This window comes from Astatotilapia calliptera, chromosome 10, assembly GCF_900246225.1.
Source record: "Astatotilapia calliptera chromosome 10, fAstCal1.2, whole genome shotgun sequence".
In the NCBI taxonomy this organism is placed as follows: domain Eukaryota; kingdom Metazoa; phylum Chordata; class Actinopteri; order Cichliformes; family Cichlidae; genus Astatotilapia; species Astatotilapia calliptera.
Window position 1 is genome coordinate 5,549,621 of NC_039311.1, and position 12,085 is coordinate 5,561,705.

Here is a 12,085-nt window from a genome sequence, read left to right on the forward strand (position 1 = left end):
TGTGAGAGACAGAATGTGAAAAAAAAATCCATGAATCCACATGGTAGGATTTGTAAAGAATTGATTCGTAAATCAGGGTGGAAAATAAGTATTTGGTCACCTCAAACAAGGAAAATCTCTGGCTCTCACAGACCTGTAACGTCTTCTGTAAGAAGCTTTTCTGTCCCCCACTCGTTACCTGTATGAATGGCACCTGTTTGAACTCATCATCTGTATAAAAGACACCTGTCCACAGCCTCAAACAGTCAGACTCCAAACGCCGCCATGGCCAAGACCAAAGAGCTTTCGAAGGACACCAGAAAAGTATTACACTGCAGCATAAACCAGATTATATTCACTCACCTGTTATCGTTAGCAGTTGTTTGAATGGCGTCCGCCTCATACGGCATGCAAATATGACTAGTAGCTCATGCTGTTGCACTGAGCTTGCTGGTATTCGAAAAGTCCACTGCAGACTCTGTATCTGGCTATAATGGTCATAATGGTGGCCTTGATTCAACCCTAACATAACTCTGCCGGCTTAATAATACTGCTCTGTGTTGAGCACTGATCAAGTAAAACTTAAATTTTAGTTCAGCTTATAAGCCCATTTGTTCAGGTTTAATGTGATGACATTGCGGCATGTGTGGACGTGCAGGATTCCTCATATTGGCCAGTCAGCATTTGTTTACAGCGATCACAGTTCAACCATGTAACTGTATAGTCGCCTTATCAGTGGGTGCTCTGTCACAACATTGTGGGTGAAGGACTGCTGGACGACCTCGGAAATCCTGCCCTACCCGTTTAAGGGGAGACGTAGGTCTCAGTCACATGGGCTCGGTCAGAACAGTTAGGGTTACTTTGAGGAAGACGCCAGAACACTGCTTCTGCAAGAACGGACACTTAAAGAACAGCCTGGAAAATTTTGATTCTGCAAACGTTTAAGTTTGAATGAAGTCATTTTGTTTCTGAATCCAAAGAAAAAATATTAGCGAAAAGGTTCCAAAATACACTGTACTTTTTGGAAAAGCCTGTATTGAAAAATTCTCTTGCTACTGTTAACCAGCACTTGGGAATAACTAAAAAACAATTAAAAACAAAATAACATTTTCATAGGGGGCTAAAATTTTGTCGTCATCTGTAAAGGCACCATGAATTCACTTATTTTGCTGGAAGTGCTTAAACTGCGTTCTTTTCTGTCCATCAAGTTGTGACGCCTCCGATTCTAAAATACAGTAATGATTGTACAGACGTCTGTAGGAAACAGGCATTGGCTCCCAGCACAACATAAAAGATCCATTGTAGCCTTCTGTAATTGTATGCCATCTCAAAAACCCAGCTCATTGATACATCCGTGAGTAAGGAATAAGGGTTTTCACTCTGGTTGAACACAGCGCAGGTTAACAGTTTTAAAGTGCTTTTAAAAAGATGAGGAAACAGTCAGTGATTTCCACATTTAAACACCATGCTGTGCATCTTTGTGGAAAGAGATACTTGTAACAAGTTCTCCCACTCGGTCTCTTCCTGTCGGTAGACATATCCGCTTGTTGTTCACATTGAAATGAATGGCCTTATTTCTCTTGGCTACAGTGTGGAATGGAAACAGCTGCTTTAGCAAGTGTCCAATCTGTCATCTAAAATGAGTGTGAGCTGTGGGGAGGCCCTCCTCGTAACATATATCACACGTATTACTTCCATAGACACGCTCACAATAGACGATAACATGTCCTGTATTCTGTCATAGCTCCTGACGGAGGAATGAGGAGACACTAAGCCTTTTCGTGATTTTACGGTCTAACCAACAATCACTGGCTCGGTGATTGGTTGCCTCATCCGCTGACAGTTTGCTTACAGATGTGCCCTGCATCAAAACTAAATGTTTTTAAAGGCAAAACCTAACATTACCAGGTTCAAGAAATGCATGATTCAGTATGCGTATCTGTGTCCACTCTAAGCTCCAGAGAGTGTTTTCCATCAAAAAAACACAAAAAGTTGGTTCCACTCATATCCTGGCATCTTCTTCCGGTCCTGCGCTCCCACAAAGATTGAAATGAGTGATTGCCTGTTGTGTTTTGTTTGACAGTGCCCCCAGGTCCTCAAGAGCTTGCACGGAATTCATTGAGAAGACGGGCGTGGTGGACGGCATTTACCGGCTTCTGGCATTGCTTCAATATCCAGAAATTGCGGTACTAGAGCAACAAACTGACCGACATCCAATGCTTGGGACTCAACACTCAAGTACTTATACAAACATTCTCTCTCACCCATTCACAGACACACGTTGATCTTTTCTCATGATCACAACTTTGATGATGCAATCAGGAGCAGCTCAGGGTTCCACGCATCTGCATGCAGGATGGAAGCAACCGGGGAATCGAACCACCAACGTTTTCAGATTAGTAAATGACCTGCTCTGCCCAATCCTGAGCCATGTGAACTCTGACATTGTTGTAATTTATATGGAGAAAAGATTGATGCATTGCTGGGAAAGAAATCTTTGCACACACTACTGGAAAGTAGAACCGTTTTCAATGGCCTGTCTCAGCACTGCCCATGTTTAGTTTGTTGACTGCAGTTTGTTGCCTTGGTCCTTTCTCTCCCATCATGCATCGAGTTTTGACTCTGAGCAGCAGATCCTGGACTTTGAACCAAAGATGTTTATACATCCAGACATCCACTGTGGCCTCGCTCTGGTAAACTCTACTCAGAAGCGGCCTAATCCACTGCTCAACCTACCAGTTCTACGAGAAAGTTCTCTGTAAGTAAAACAACTAACCTGTGGCTACGGGCCTGCTACTGTGGCAGATGGCCCGTGACTGACTGCCTGACTTTTCAAATTTGATCTCGATAGAAAGAAAATAAAACAGCGTTTTATCTTATACGGGAATTCTTGAAATTCCTCCTCCACTCATCGGGCTCCATAGACACCCCTAAATAATAGCCCGCATTCGACACACGGCTCGTCCATTAAAAGATGCAGCTAACCACTGTGTGTGATTGGAATAACACACTCTTCCTCCAAGCCACCACGAGGCAGTCCTCAGGATGAATGTAAATACTTCTGGTTGCTTATGGCAGCTAGACTGAAGGAGGGGGCTTCGCGGTTACAGACCGATGTTCTGTCCTGTGCCCTATATATCACATGACACTCGGGACATATCAATGGATTAGTTAATGTGGACATAGGCGCCAAATCACATTACTGTCAGTTTCTCTCCCTTCTCCTAATGCTCTGTTTTGCTTTTCACTCGAAGGAGGCTGTATCAGCAGCGACAGACGAAGAACGACTCATGAAAATCCAGCCAGTGCATCCAGCAGCTTCCGCCAACCGCAATTACAGGTTAGTGTAAAGAGGGCAATTGCCCCCCATTGCAGGCTAAAGGAGCTGCAGGGTTCACCACGCCACATCGGCTGTGCATTCAGGTTGTCTGTCTGATGGTGTTAGAACAGAGCTTCTTGTATGCTGTTGCAACTGATGAATCTTGTCTGTGTTAGATTAATTGAATTTCCGCAGACTGTGGTGAAATTGCAACTGCATTCCAATAGGGATTAAAGCAAAACGCTGATGCTCTGAAGACAGTTTATCTGTCAGTAAGCGTGCACATCAAACTGAATGGAGCAAGTTGCTCTGAAATGTGATCTTAAGGACCTTTGGAAAGTTCTCTCAATGTAGGCACTTCCGCCTGGCAGCAATTAGCCTACATAACCAACATGCACGTAAAGAACTTGCCACGTGTGGCGCCCAACCTTGCTGAGGTAGAGTCATCCTGCTTTCTTTCATTGTGTTGATGAATTGTAACTCTTCAATCTGTACATTTTGCTCAACGGCTGAGACTTTCAAGATGCTCAGATGACTTTTAATTTCAAGTATAAGACAATGAAAAGTTGCTGTTCTTTTTGGTGCCACCACCTGGTTCTTAGACTGGCCTGATTTCTAATGTTGCCACACAAAGTACAAACCTGTCTGTTTATTGTTTTAATATGAGGTCATCTCTGCTGAAACTGAAGGTTTAAGGCAGCCATCACGATTGGGAAAATTCATCTCAGAATGGTTTTTACTAAATCCAATTTTCTTTAACTGAGTTATAACGAAAATTTCACTTCTGTTTCGCGTTTCTCTTGTTTCTCAGGTCAAAACAGATTGAATCCGCCTGCTTCAGCGGCACAGCACCTCAAATGGAAGTTCCGAAATCCAGTCTGTAGTGGTGGAGTTTCAATTTGAACCATGTTGACGTGCTTTTCAGCACTAAACCAAGCTCACTAATAAGAGAGGGAGCAGGTTAGACATCCCGCCAGCGTGCACACATTAAAGCTACATTCAAATAGTTGCCCCTGATTTTCGTTTTTCTGCTCAATTGTCAGGTCACAACTCTTTGTCACGCCAAAGTCCCTGCTGGCGTTTCATCACCCTCAACAAAGCTTCTAAGTCTAGAGGAGGCCCAGGCAGGAACCAGGCTCAGATCAACACTCCCAGTCACTGAAGACACAGCAAAGTACATTGCAAGTGGTGAAGGTCCAAGCTGCTCTGCAGGGCAAGTTCCAACACCGTCATGGGAAGTTTCCAAGAGAGTCAGCTGTTTTCCTGTTTTATATTATGTCTATTATAATGGAAAAACCTTGCATGGTGCTCCTTCTGCCTGTGTTCTGGTGAGACTGCAAGACTTTCTTGTCGATACATCGCTTTTCTATTATGGAAAGAGACCGCTAAGCAAGTCGAGAGAAGTCTCCTGTAGGTAGTGTGCGTTCTTCTTTAACCTGGGCAAGGTCTTCTCTATGTCAAGCGAAGTTGCCCGCAATCCCAGTGAGCCTAGATGAGCTGAAGGTATGGCTCTCGCTGTGAGTGCTCACAGCCGCATCTGCAGTAACACTGTCTGGAGCTAATCAGCGTTGTGCAGCAAAAGAGCTTAACCAAAATACACCGCATAAGTGAAAGCAGTGAAAGTTGATTGGTTGTTGTTCAGGAGGAAGAGGAGACACTGCAACATTAAGGTCAGCCAAAAGTGAGAGTCACTGAGTTCGCCTGCATAATGTTGAAGTAATATTTATGACTCCACGTTCCCTTAAACTTGGAATAGAAAGCTAATCGGTCGTTATCTTTTAATGTTTTGTGTTTGTTCTCCGCCCAGGCGAGTCAAGGTGTACCGTCTCGGCGACCAGCTCCCAGCAGCGATGCTTGCCTGTACCTCTTTTAACGGCGAGCTGCTGGACAGCCGGCAAGCACTGCAACTCGTATGATAACCTGGATGGCCATGAGACAGCGACGGAGACGAAGGAACCACTGTGTGCCTGCTCTATCTCGCCTCCACGCTCAGCAGGTGAAGATCGTGACCCTCAGCCTCCAGACATCGGGATGGCGCTCCCTGGACTTTCGACCCATGTCATTCCGTGCAGTCTCCCGACACCTCCTATGCCTTCCCTGTGATGATTCAACCGGTCAGGGCTGAGGGCTTCCACTTTAAAGAGGAACGGGGGCAACATCTGTGGCAAGACCAATGGCTCTGGGAGCTCACTACGCTCCTTCATCAGCTAGCCTTGAACTTCCCGTATCCACCGATACAGCGTGAATTACAGGGGAAAAGCAGAGAACCAAGAAGCTACTGCGTCTTACTGCGTAACACTGATAAACCACACAGCCGTGTCACCTATGTAAACTGTGGAAAGGCCGCAGTTTGACACCTTTTGTCATTCTTCAGACACTTTGTCCGCAAGAAACACGTGAAGTTACAAGCTGGACAGGCTGTCTTTCCAACAGTCTTTTATCTCTCTTCATTATGCAAGGACCTCTCACTACAATTGATGGGGCAGTGGTATTGCTGAAAGTAGCTGAGGCAATTTCGCTAAAGTGAAGTTTTCCAATCGGAGCTGAATTCTAAACTGGCAGCCTTTGACATGTGACAGCCGAGGTAAAGGGAGAAGGACGGCGTGCAGCAGGGACAGCTGCTAATAGCCAAGAGCACCAAGGTAGGAGCAGCGAATGAGATACAATTTCGACCTGTCTTTAGATGAAAAAAAAGTAAAGGTTTGTGTGTACTTTTTGCCAGGTTTAGCTTGCAAGGATTCATCTTAAACCTTTTTATTCCGATGTCTGAGCAGCCTTACTTACTCCCGCATTTTCCCTTTTAAAGCACCTTAAACGATTGCCTGGCCTGTTCACAACCCCTAGAGCCTTTTGCTATTCCATTGTTCCAACAAGTTCCCTTAGTGTTTTCTGTTCCACTAGGAGTCACAATCTGACTCTTCAAAGGAACCAACCCCTTGTTTCCCTCCCAATCTACACATCCCTCTTCTGTCTCCTCCTCCACTCCTAAAAATGCTGCCGCATGTTGGCCTCTGGCCTGGCTGAGTCCTGCTCAGCATGGTGTCCACTCAGTCTCAACTGCGGTGCCTTCTGAGCCCTGCAATCACCCTGCTGTCGCCTCTGCAGCCGCATGAGGCCTCCAGCTTCGCAGGACTCGCCACAATCCTATTTGCCTAGCAATTCAGACTGCCTCAGAAGACGGAGCTGGATCGAGGGGAAGTAACTCCCCAAAACCGGTGCTGGCAACAGAGTGTGATCAACAGTTTTCAATTCTCATGCCCTCCACTTCAGGTCCTTCAAACAAACACCAGCCACCAGAGTAACCAGCATGGATCACTAGCCATCAGACAGTGCCAAGTCCTCTATAACTGCCATCGCAAGCCAGACGTGGACCCCCCAACCAGACAACTCCACTTTACAATTGTGCCCCACTCTCCACATCACCCACAGCCCGGAGTCTCCAACCAGGAAAAGTCCAGAAAGACAGCAGCCTGTGACAGGACCAGTCCCCACTTCATAGTAGCTCATCGCAATTCCAACTTGCGCCACAACCCCGCAGTGGCACCAACAAGGAGCAGTGGAAACTTAACAGCAGCATGGTCTGAGGTAAGCGATATTAATGTTGGCTGTCCAAGCGGTCCGAGCAGTGAATCTCAAAACTCACTGTTTTGGATTGAGTTATGGTTCCTCAGCACCCACCTCGCTATTTTGACAGAAGTTAATCCTCGGTGTAGGCTTGCACGTCTTACCTTATGTATGTATATAGGTATCTATTTAAATAATTGACTGTATAAAAGCCACTACTACTCTGCATTCAAATACTGCTGATACTTAGATACTTAACAGTTCATATGGAAAGTCTTGTGTTACTATAACAAAAAAAATGCAACAACTATTTTCTTTCTGTTCTACTTGTATTTTTTCCCTAATTACCTGATAAATATAGCGAACCTCAAATAATGACTTATCCTTGTTGGCCTCTTTTTCTCAGGTCAAACACCGAGGAGAAGGCCAAAACCACCCCCCCCCCCAGTTCTTCCAAACCACAAAACAGCCAGCTCAGAAGCTTGAAAAGATCAGTCCCACCACCACAAACCCAAACTCACAGCGAGCCAAGGCCAATACAACTCTCAGCCAGACACAGCCAACACACTTTTCCCCCGAATTAGTCCAATCCAGCCCTCAATCTCTCAAAGGCTCAGCCGCAAGAGTCGCACCACCTCTGCTGAGCGCTGTGAGAAACCTTGGGAGGGCCATAAAGCAGTGCAGCCTGTGCAGAGTCTGGAAATTCACGACTCCTATGGAACCCCCTCCTCCTGCTCCTCTCTGTTCGCACTATAAGAGCAAACTGGCGCACAGCAAGCACTCAGCCACAGTCGAAACCTCCTACATATTCCTGGTGAAGGCTCCGTCTGGCCATATGGGATGATGCCTCCCTCACCAGTCCTCTTTCCTCCTCGTAAAATCTTCCACGCACCAGCCAAGCTACCTGTACACGCTAAAGGAGAAACCGCGTCCTAAAAATTGATGCTCCAGCGCTGACATACTACCACCAGAGTCCTGTAACTCTGGGGCCCCGGCAGTCTATCCACACCACTACAACCAAGACCGTGTCCCTCCACACACCTATGTGTCCAAAGTCTGAGCCTCAGAATACCCTACAGTGCCCGAATAATAACAGATACAGCACTTTAGGGCCCCAAGTCCTACCCATCACTTCATCAGTTCAGAGGAAAACCCCAGGAGTGTTACCATAGCCCCAGGCCTGGGCACCAGGGCTCAGTCAATGACAGAACCCTATGGCTAATCCCTCCATCGCGCAGAGTGCACTCGCTCCGCCTTTCCTTCCAGCATTCGCTCAGTGCCATGCCAGAGGACTGAAGTCCTCCAAGATGACGACATGTTCTTCTACCACCGACCGGTGTAACAGTGCAAAGCCTACCCAGCAGCCCCGCGCAGCAGTCCCGCAGGCAGACTACCATGTTACCCCACTGGCGCCTTACTTGGAGAAACGGACGGAGTCCAGACGCTAACAGTCCATATTCGGTTCAGGCCCATTGGAGGCGGCCTTTCTCTGAACATCCGACCATTACGGCAACTACAGAGTCAGGCAACCTTCAACTCTACAGCGGCGAGATGCAGGAACACTTCCTGGGCGTTCCGGTGGAAGGCGACTGGGTATCACTTACCTCACTCGCACACCTCCTCGCTCCTGGAAGGACAAGTTTTGTGAGCCAGGGACATGCCCCCGGGCCAATGGGAGCAAAAGAAGTTGCTGGGCTTACTTATCCTGGGACGCCAGAGGAGTCCGGAAAGGTCGTAGCTATTCTATCCGCAGGGAGAGCAGGGCCAGGCTTACAGGTTAAAGGCCCCGTCCTCTTCTCATATGACAACGTGGGCTTGTTCACTCCCAGCAGATCTATCAGGCTATGAACCTGCACCTGCGCAGTAAATCTACCCAGCCAAGCTGTGCTGATACCGTCTGAAGAGCAAGACAGGCCGCACCTTGCCAGACAAATGTGTCGGACTCCTGAAGCGCTCCTGACATGGAGACTGACAAGCATGTCCCGGGCAGCGGAGTGGGGACAAGCCTGATGCCTTTCCAAGCAAAGCAGCTCCAGAAATGCCGTCCTCTCACTCCTCCCTCTGCTCTGATGCCCCAGTCCTCTCTCTGCTCACAGCAGGAGAGCGGTCGCAACGAGCCAAAGTAATGAGCCCCGGAGAACGACGGCCGGCAGGTCTAAAAACAAGAGGAACATTTCAGGCGCGGTTACGAGTGCCAGATTCTGACACCACAGAGCAAATGAAAACATCAAGCGGCTTTCACACGCACAAGACGATCAGTTCCATCAGCCCCGCGGGAACAAATCGGCCGCTCCAAACCCGAGGATCGCACAGCGTCCCGAGAGCACACACAGCCAGCGCCAAACCCGCAGAACCTAGACAGAGCTACTCGTGTCGAAACACAGCACGAAAAGCAGTGGGCAGTCCCACTATGACAACTTTGGACGATTACCACCCAGTACCTCAGCCTCATGCCCTGTTCAAAAACATGGAGCGCCAGCCCTCGAACCTCCCCAGCCCCTAGGAATTTCCAGTGAGCCACAACAACAGAGCCTTATCTCCACAGCTCTAGGTCAGGGGGCCTTTATCCCAGAACTAAGCCTGGCCATGCAGAGGCCGTCGACGACAGAGATTCATCCCAGAAGTGAAGCATTTGGGGCGGTGTAAATAATCTGAGCTGTGTAGAAGAAAGACTCGGAGCTTATGGTTGAGCAGCCCTCTGCCAGGACAGTGACTGATGTTCACAATATTTTGCTTCTCGTATTTTTAAAAGAATGTAAAGACAAATTGTAAGACTTTTACAGAAAGTCCTGAGTAACCTGAAATATTGTCCATGAGAGTCTTGTTGTTTGTGATTGATTTGAGACTAGTAGCCGGTCATAAATGTATAATGATATGAAAAGACGTGAGGTACTTTACTAGGAACCAACAAAAAGTAAATTAATATATACTATTATAGTACAAATAGAAACACCCATAAAAAGGGATTTTAGTTTGGTTTCTTGTTTTTTTTTATATGGTGTGTCCGCTGGGTATGAGCATCAACTGGGGACCTAGGTTTGATTTTACGAAATGCATGCACTCTATCTCTTACAGAACAGTTCTGTGTACTTCTCTATCCATTGCGTTCTTTGGATTTCACAGCACAAGTCGTTTCAGGAGGAGGATACGTGTAGGTCCGGACGCAGGGCTAACTGCTAATGGTGACAGAACCAAGCGTGTCCAATGTTGTTTTGAAAGAATCTGAGTCAGTAGAGGTTGGATGAAGGACTGCAGGCCGGGTACTTTGAGTTAATGTAGTGCTTGTCAATGTCCTTTTATTTTCTCTACTGTGCCATTTTTACGTAACTTTGTTAATAAACATGATTACAGAGACTTCTAATGGAATGTGTGGTCTCCTGTTCTTCATTAGAAGAGGGACCAAATGACTCGGCACAATGTTCTTCTTGCACAATGGAATGGATGAATGCCTGTTGTGAATGCACGCAGAAAATGTAAGGGTTATTTTTCTTGTCCCCGCTCCCCCCCCCCCCGAATCAAGATTGATGGTACTTTCCTGTGCTTACTGAATAAGCTGGAAAACAATGTCCTTCTGAATTGCAATGTGGGGGACGAACACATTGTTTGCTGCTTTGTTGGGCGAAAAACTTGGATGAGCCTTAATCTGTTCCCTGCAATCCATACATTTTTATTTTCCTGTCCATAATACCATAAATGCATTGACGATTCTCGATACTTCAGTTGAAGGATTATTTTGATTTTTTGTGGTTATCTTAGTTGTAATCACTGATGGTTCTTTTTTTTTCTTTTTCTTCTAAGATATGTGGGAGCAATTTTTCTTTTTCGGGCTGGCACTCATCAGATGGTATAGTAACACTTCCATTTGGTTATTATCAACTATAAGCCCTTTTCGGGGGGTAAGCATAATGGAATGGATTTAACAATAGTTTCAAACCCTATGTCCAAATCAGTTGTACTCTGGTAACTTTTAACTTCTATATCGCTTGAGCGCTTCTGCTCCTCTTGGCTTTATGTAAACCGCTCTCACTTCTCAGACTCGGGGCGGTCGCATCGTAAGGCCCTATGCTACTCTGAATTGAAAACCCTCGTCTCAAATAGAAGTTATCTACATTAGATATGAACTAAATAAAATGTTCAGGAGAGATAAGAAATCAACCATGGCTTATTGTGTGTGGATCTGAATGTTTCTCTCCGAAAACAAGAATCGCAGATATCAGAAGGCTTGTTGACGAGTGGGCATATCCAAATTAGTGACGTCACTAGAGTCGAATGACTGATGCTTGAGCAAATAAATGAGCTTGAATATACAGACCGAGCCGTCGACAGATTTAAAGTGATGACAATACAGGTGGTATTTTTCAAAGTCCACAATGTAGTACGTGTGAGTCCGAGCCTTTTCCCCTGTCTTCGAAAAAAGATGAAATTAAAAACGTTCATGGACGCACACGCATTCATTAGCATTCAACAGGCCGCATCTTCTAATGTAGTCCAAGTCTAGGTGTTAAAAGAGCCTTGCTCAGGATGTATGAAGCACCAAATTCGTGCCCTAAGACAGATCATTCGGCATGCAAGAACATAAGAGCTTGGTTTCTCATTACCAACTATTGACTAACATGACTTGAAATAATTATTACAGTAAAAAAGTAAGGTGTGGCAAAAAACATCGCAGTTAGCTGAAATGAAAATAAACTAATACTTTTGACAAAAATAACAAATTGTGTTCCTATAAATTAAATGTAATTTAGTCTGTTAGATTGGTTCAGCTACATTTACACAACCAGCTTACCTGAGCTGAGAGCTTTGAATGATTCAGGTGAGTCAATTGAAACTTATTGAACTATAAGAACTTTGATGTAAATGCAACTAGTGATGCGACTTCTTTTTTCTAGAGGCAAACACATGACTTTACTGAATAGAGCGTGTTGCGTGGTCCTTTATGCAGTTTTTTTTTTAAGCTCTGCAAGTTGGAGACCCGGCTCAGTACACTTTACATCGCGTCTGGACTTTGTGGCTGAGTTCTCTGGTTCTTAATTTTTGCAAAAAACACGCAGTTACAACTGATGGTGAAATATTCGATTAGGCACATTTTGGACCCCAGTAGATCCATTATTGCGAGACCAGCTCAATTACATTCAGATGCTTGGAACGACCCATTTGTTCGCAAATGTTTAAAGCCAGACTGCATGGATATGTCCTTTTGTTTTTTATACACACGGTGCAACG

General features: G+C 45.8%; 1 pseudogene; it reads left to right on the forward strand.

Moving 5' to 3' along the window:
• Positions 1 to 1,444: 1,444 nt before the first annotated feature.
• Positions 1,445 to 8,310, forward strand: LOC113030909 (rho GTPase-activating protein 32-like; annotated as a pseudogene).
• The last annotated feature ends 3,775 nt before the right edge of the window (positions 8,311 to 12,085 follow it).